Raw genomic sequence first — 8,613 nt, 5'->3', positions numbered from 1 at the left:
ATTTATTTAAATTGAAAACACAGCGAACATAAAATGCCTTTCTACACTTGAAGTTGAAGGCATTGGTACTTAGTGTTGCACTACTTCTACAATATACAAGAAATTCATTGCATGCCCCTCTCTTGCTCTAGATTTGAGTAAGTCCAGGCCCCCCTCCTGTGTAAACAGCTCCTGCCCCCCCCCCTGCCCCCGCACCAGGGCCTGGTGGCAGCAGGCAAAATGGGCCGGTGTCAGCTTTCTCAAGGCCCGTGCTTTGTTCAGTGTTTATTGTATTGTATTGTAAATACATTTATATAGCGCTTACTACCCCTGACTAGGCGTCAAAGCGCTTTTTTGGCAAGTAGCACGCTACTCCGGCACCCATAGAGGATTAGTGTTGAATTTGTATAGTGAAACATGCAAGTACATTTTAAGTGGTGGATAGGTTAGTCAGTTATTTAGAATGATAGCAGAAGGATAGAGGAGGAAAAAAGTTTGTATTTATATAGCGCTTGTTACCTCTGTGACTGTTTTTCCTGTGTTGCCAGCATTAACCTCAGGAGGAAGGTAAAAATGTCTGTGTCCCTTTGATTCAGGTTATGGTTTCCCTGGACCCACTGAGTTTCTGCTCAATTCTACATGCCCACATTCCCTTTTAAAGACACCTGAAGAGATTCCTGAACATCGTACTGTATTCGCTTGAATGTCTCCTTATGATTCTGAATACATTGTGTCTACTCTACCCAAATTCTCACTGTTGCTAGCATATCCACGCTGGATCAGTTTGAAGCTGCCCTCCTTGTCCTTGCCGTTTTGATTCATGTGAACAATTCTCTGATTCTACTTTACAATACGGCTTACAGTTTGCATGCGTCTCCTTTTCAATTAAAATATGTCTATGTGCTCTCACTCCCTCCTTGCGTGTGTTCTTCCTTGCTTGGATGCCAGTGTGTGAAACGCTTCCCCATACATACACCGAAATGTATTCACTAATTAACACTGGCCCGCATATCAGACCCAAAACATCGCACAGAAAACCACATAAAAAATTGCCACCGCCTATAGAAAGCATATATTGCTTCCCATCTCACAACCTCTGCACATAACACCTACACTATTAATGTCACCAAGAGCATCAAACACACTGCACGTACTCCTACCAAACGCCTCTAAAACCACCCACACAGTACTGCCCACTGTTCTCAGTAGTTAGACTGTTCGTCAAAGAAACCCCACACACCTCCTTCCCTACACCGTAACCTATCATTTCAACTCTTCAAAAAAACACTGCATACTTAAACCCTTAGGACCAACACCGACAAAGCGCCCAGTCTTTCACAATAACCCTACACGACATCCGGGTTATCCCAACGCAATCTGTTACTTTATTTTATTTATTTATTTATTTATAAAGTTTTATATAGCGCGAACATGACCCAAGAGGGTATCAGAGCGCTTTACAAGAGGTCAAGAAAAAAGAAACAATAAAACTGGTAACAAAATCTAGAGAGAAATAGGATGGGTGGGACCCAAAATGAGGGAGGAGGCCATCACAGAGTCCATGCCACCCACTGAATATACATATACATGATCACAGAAGTCCAATACTTTACGTAGGTATTTGTTGAACATACTCTCCATCTACATTCTTTCAAGTTTTGGGTGCTGCTGCATCTCTCGCACCAATAGCTCCAGCGACACTGGTCACATCATCATGCCTGCTGAGAAGGAGGACTAGAAGCTTAACTAAATGTCACTCGATTCAGAGCTCTTCTCTGCCATGAACAGCTTCTGGGAAGCACCCCCTTGTAGAAGAAGGACTACAGACTGCTTAAGATGGTGGGAGGAGACTCTCTCTTCACCTCTGAGTACTGCTCCATACACATTTAGTGAGTGTGCAGGTGTTCGTTTTACATGTAATGTGCCTTTTTAATTCCCCTGATATCACTTCTGGTGCTGTCATTGATTCCGATGTTTGTGAGACACGTGTGACGTCATCTCACATACTAATTAATTCTCACTCCTAAAAAGGTTGGAAACTCGCGCGCTTTGCCTTGGAAGGACATTTGTCTGTGTTTAGCCGAATGTATTTCGTTCACGTTTTCAAGCAATTCACCTTTTCACTTCACCAGCTCCCTTCAACTCCGACACCCGCCCCCACCCCCCATCCCCCACACAAAAAATGTGAAGTTAGCTCAATGTAATCTCTTGTGTTCTGGCGAAGGCTGCCCGAGGCGTCACACAAGGCGCTGCAGGCGGCAAAGTACTGTGTAATGAGGGATTAGAGGGGAATGAATGGGAAAGGCTGCTCCTCACGACGGCCTCCCCTCCTCCTGTCCCACTGAAATCTGAAGTGTTGATACAAAAAGCATATGTCATGTACATCTGCAAACCCAATCCCACACAGCTCCTCTCAGCCCACCACCTTCGTATGGAGCTCGGTGGCGCTATTAGAACGTTAATGAGAGTTGGCAATGGCCTGCTGGACACTCTCTCTTGTCACCTGAGCAACAACGAGGTTAGGGAATCGATAGAGCATCTCAGAGAAGAGAGCCACCAGGGGATCTGCAGCTCAGATTCTGTGTAGGCATAGATGCGGTAGTTGGTCTCCACCACGATGAAGCCCTGCACGTGAGAGTCTACAGATGCCGAGCAGATCATCCACTTCCTGCGGACTCGAGCCCACCCTGGGATGCTGAAACAGACCCAGGTATTACCACCGACAATCACAGACCAGATCCGGCTCTGGGAGCTGGAGAGGGAACGGCTTCGCTTCTCTGAGGGTGTCTTGTACAACCAGTTCCTGTCTCAGGTGGACTTTGAACTGCTGCGCAATTATGCCCGGGACCTGGAAGTGTTGGTCTTCGAAAACCCAGCTCGGAGGGTGATGGTAGTCACCCCAGGAGGACGTGCTGACGTCAAGCGCTTCTGGAAGTGGCAGAAGCAGAGCTCATAGGACACTGACAGCTGGGTTCCATCCTCTGAGAACTCTTCCTGCTAGTTGTCTGCAGAGACCCCCTCCTCAGACATGCTGGGACCAGGGACAAGCGAAGGCCCTTGACCAAGAATGTGTCATTTGTGGTTGGAGCAGATGGGAGCAGCCGAGGCAAGGCCACTGTGCTCTGATTCATGAAGCGATCATAGGTTTCCTAATCCCTGACATGAAAAAGCATCGGGAGAAAGTGTCCCTTGAAGGCGTGCATCAAGTCCGATCCACAGAGCTCCAGGCCAGACTGAGACAGACATACAGAATGCCATGACATCAGCAGAACACAAGGGAGCACATATCTAACACGGCAGTGGACATACTGGGGGATGCAACCTGCTTTATGTATATACTGCATTTCAGACTCAGACATTTGGTCTGTTCTTATCTTTATTTTTGCATTTTGTTTATAAAATAATGCGTAAGCCTGTAGCACAGGACAAAAAAGCCAAAAGAGATGGTGCAAATGAATAACTGAAGCAGCTCACCATAGTGCCTGAACTCTGAAAGGGAGAGCTGTCATCGACTGTGAAGGTGTGTTGTACTGCACTAGTGAAACCAAGCTAAAGACATCACCAGCATGATGACATTAAAGAAGTGCTTCTGACTCCTGGAATTCTCAATAATGTGCTTCAACGCAGTATATTGTTAATACCTTCTGCTTCACAACGCATAATAAATTGCCTCTTTGGAGACCAAAAAAAAAAAAAAGAACGTTAATGAGAGGAGAAATTGTTAGTTGAGAAACAGTTTTATATAGCGCGAACTCGACCTGAAAGTGTTGAAGTGCTTAGTTATCCTCGCACAGGCTGTGGACAGCCCATTGTCATTCTGACTGCAGATGATTATCACATTTAGAATGACAATGGGCCGTCTGCATTTAACATAATGTGCACTGCAAGTGTGCAAGTGTGTGTCTTTGAGGCGATTGACTCGCTTGGCGCTAGTAGATTGTAACAGAGGAGCTTAATGAGCGCCGCCCGAGGAGTGCTTCCTCACTGCTGATTAGCACATGCCAGAAGGTGACCTCATCCATGCACAGTTTTACTCGTATTTTTCCATTTCTAAATATAAATACAGACAATGGAAAAATAGTTTTCCGACTGCATTTATGTGTATATATCCGTAAAAACGGAAAACCGGGAGCCCTACTTATAATAGAACCTGATAAGCCGCAATCATGCTCACTCTCCACTGCTACAACAACAGCGACAATTACTATTACCCCCCGTCCCCTCAGAGGCCCTTCTTTTGAACCTTCACTCTCCTATACCAGAATGGAGACAAATAAACAAACCAATGTATCCAAAGAAAAACTAAATCAAAGACAAGAGACAGATAATTCTTCTTCATTAAATGCAATATTGCAACTATTGGGCAACCAACGGGCAGAAGCACAGGAGCATTACCTACAACTAAGGGAGGACAATTGCAAAGTACAACTGTCCTTACAAGAACTTACTACTAAATTTGGGGGGGTCTCACAAGACATTGAGGATCTTCCACAACGGGTGGTTACGTTGGAGGAAGCAAGCACAAAAACAGCATTTGCAGCCGATAAACACGAGACCCAACTTGAGATACTCCAACAAAAGGTTGAAGACTTGGAGAATCGGCAGAGACGCTCAAATTTAAAACTTTTTGGCATTACGGAGGGAACAGAAGGATCTGATCCAAGGGCCTATTTAGTGGGTCTGTTTCAGAAAGCTTTCCCCGATCTAGCCGATTGGGATTGGGACTCACAAGTTCAACGAGCTCATCGTCTTCCATTGATACAAAGAAACAGGGAGAACCACGCCCTTTCCTAATCTTCTTTGGAAACTTTTTACTTCGACAAGCCATATGGCAGAGAGCACGTCCCAACACCCCTGTAACTATTGGAGAGATTTTAATGTTTGCTCGCTCTGACCTTAGTAAAGAGACAATGGATAGACGATGGATGCTACGCAAACTAATAGACCCGATTAAAACTAATGGAGGTCAAGCGTTTCTCCAAGAACCAGCACGTCTTAAAGTAATCAAAGATGGACGTACTCACTTTTTTACAGATATAAAGGAAGCAGAAGCTTACTTAGCTGATATTGGCGCAGGCAAGAACAAGTGTAAGACTAAGACTTAACACAATTCAAATACCGGCTCCTCTGGAGGAATATCTCTAATCAGAACTCTGTATATTCAAAAAACATGGGTTATACTGGGGTCTATTTAATCTTGCTTCAGTCTAATGCTACATGTAGTAATGTGCACCAACTATTCTTAGCTCATCTAAATGCACTCACTTATAAACTGCTTTGATGATAAGTAAGGTGAGGGTGGGGGGCCTCTTAAGGCGACCTGTTTCCACAGGCTGCCCCTCCAGCGGCAGCAGATGCAGAGGGTTGGCTCTTCCCCGGCTGGGGTAAGAGCTAGGGGGGACGGGGGGGGGAGGGGAGGATTCTCCGAACATTGGGGGGGGTGAAGGGGGGAGGGAAAAATTTAAAAAAAAACGTTTACAGGCTGAGGGGGTAAACTCACAAAATGATTTCAGAATTTTTTTGATTATTAATGACAATAGAAGTTGGCAATGTATGAGGATAAGTGTCTATAGACAACATTTTGGACAATCTGAGATAAGTTTAAAATGTAAGGCCTATGCTTTTTCGTTTTTTATTTTACCTTTTAGATGTATGAAATAAAATGCTTAGCTTGGAACGTAGCAGGGCTTAATAGCAAAAACAAAAGATGTTTGATAAAAGAAGAATTGAAAATACATAACCCCCATGTCGCCCTTTTAACTGAAACACATATCGCAGGGAAAGATAAGAAACTACTTAACCAGCTGGGATACGACATTATATCCTGTTCTGCCTTAGGGCAATCTATAAGAGGCGTTGCTATTCTAAAAGACAGACGATTTAGGGCTGAAACTATACAAACCTCTTGTGGCAAGGACGGCAGATGGGCAATAGCACAGATTAGCTTTGAGAATATCAAGTATGTTCTATGTGTGGTTTACGGATGCAACACTGATGATTCCACCCTTTTCGACCTACTAAATATTAAACTTCTGGATTGGGAGGGAGAACTCATTATCATGGGGGATTTCAATTGCATTATGGATTACAAAATAGATACAACTAGAGCTAGCAGCCACCAAAGGATGCATAAAACTAGGTCATCTATCCTTGACTTATGCCGTATACATAATATTAAAGATGCCTGGCGCTACTTGTATGAAGACAAACCAGGGTATACTTACTTTTCCGCACCCCACAAACTATGCTCAAGGTTAGACATGGCACTAATAAGCGACAATTTATTGAAAAATAGCTCCATGGTTTTATGTCCTAGAATTTCATCTGATCATAATGCTATAATATTGATTTTTAAAACAACAAACACCAGAGCCACTCCTCGGCCATTTTCTTTTCCCAGACATCTGATTTCAGATACGCGCTATATGACGCAACTTAAGTCACATCTAGCCGAATTTATAGATATAAATACAAATTCTGCTCCACCCGCTATAGTATGGGATGCCTGTAAGGCAAGTATCAGGGGCTTTACTCAGACTTACGTGATCGGACAAAATCTAGAACTTAAAAAAAATAAGGATTTATTGTTGTCAAAATAATTATTCAAGAAGAACTGCTATCATCTGCGCTTAGATCTAACCTATCAACAAGCACAGAAATTGGTCTTAAACTTTGTTCACTTAAAAATGAAACCAAGACTAAATTTATACTCAAAAGTACAAACAGTTTACATAAATTTAAAATAACACAATATGAGGGGGGGGATAAAATTGGGAAAATACTAGCTTATAAAACCGCTGAGGACAGGGCAAACTCCATAATTACTAAAATAAGGGGGGCAGGCAATAAAATCTATACCCAACCACAAGATACCTTAGAGCAATTCGCCGACTTTTATAGAAACTTATACACTCCAGAAATGGTGCCTAATTTAGATAACATACAGAAATATCTTGAAGATCATGCCACAGACACACAACATAGGCAAGAGATAGATTCACTCTCCGGTGATATAACAATGTCTGAACTACACCAATCTATTGCCTCATTACCAGGAGGAAAAGCGGCAGGGGAAGACACTATACCCTTAGAAATATACAAACTATGCCTAAACGAACTTGAACAACTACTATTAAAAGTTATACAGTCTGTAGGCTCAGATGGAAAGACACCTAAATCCTGGAACAGGGCAAAAATAATATTTTTTTTGAAGAAAGGCAAACCAAAGGAAGAGAGAGGGTCATATCGCCCCATTTCTCTAATAAATACAGACGCAAAAATATTTGCAAAAATGTTAGCACTAAGACTTGCTCCTATCATGCCTCAGATCATCAACCCACAACAACATGGCTTTATAACTGGGAGAGATACTACCATACACGTTAATATGGCCATCACTGCATTTGACGTTGCAGAGACCGAATCCACCCCACTCGGTATGATTCTATTAGACGCTGAAAAAGCTTTTGACCGAGTGGGGTGGGACTTTCTCTTGTGCGTACTGTCCAAAATCGGGTTCGGGGGACAATTTTTGAGGTGCATACAAGCATTGTATGATAACCCAACCGCATACACCAGCTATGGGGGGTTGGTATCCTCAGATTTTTTGATCCAGCGAGGAACCCGCCAGGGCATCCCCTTTATCTCCTCTTTTATTTGCTCTCTCACTAGAACCTTTTTTGTTTGCCCTTCAATCACAAACTCAGATTACACCATTTAGATCAGGACTACAAGAACTAAAAATAACTGCATATGCAGACGATATTGCGGTCTATACAGAAGACATAGTGGAGGCACTAAAGGGAATAGTATCAGAGGCCGAGAAATATGGGAAAGTGGCGGGATATAAACTAAATCTACAAAAAACACAAATAATAGCCAATTATACTTCAACTGTGATTGTACCTGAGATTTGCCATACTGCTACATATCTTGGGGTTAAAATAACGGCTAAATTACAAGAAATTAATAATATAAACTATAATGAATTAACTAAATCTACCAGCCTACTACTAACAAAAATGGCATAGACTACCTTTAAACTTGATCGGTAGAATTAATCTGATCAAGATGAAGGTATTGCCCAAATATGTGTATCTTTTTAGATCTATACCACTCGCGCTAAATAATCAATTTTTTAAGAAACTTGATGGCATATTGAGTAGCTTTATTTGGGGGTACAAAAAAGCAAGAAGATCATTGAAATATATGAAAAATAATACGAATGAAGGAGGGCTCAATTTTCCAGACTTTAAACTATATTTTTGGTCCGCTTTTTTTATTCGCCTTCGCTCTCTACTTAATGAAGAAAGGACTTTGTTTTTCCACTCTTTTATGTTAAAATCTGATTCGAATATGTTTCTGTTTAGAACTAACGACCCTAATTACTATAAAAGGGTCAAATTTAAGACCGCAAGAGACATAATAAAGATCTGGGGCAATATACTTTTATTCTGCAATACTAGCTTTTTTCACTCTAAACTTCCACTATGGGGTAACCCAGGACTCCCAAGCATATTTAACGATAATACTGCACGCGGCTGGCTCAGATCAGGTGTAGCTGTTTTAGGGGACCTATATGGGACACAAGGATTTCTGGAATTTAACACTCTGAAAATACTATACGATCTGCCT

The sequence above is a fragment of the Lissotriton vulgaris genome, chromosome 3_2 (genome assembly GCF_964263255.1).
Source record: "Lissotriton vulgaris chromosome 3_2, aLisVul1.2, whole genome shotgun sequence".
Lineage (NCBI taxonomy): Eukaryota > Metazoa > Chordata > Amphibia > Caudata > Salamandridae > Lissotriton > Lissotriton vulgaris.
Note: the sequence above shows the minus strand (reverse complement) of the source record.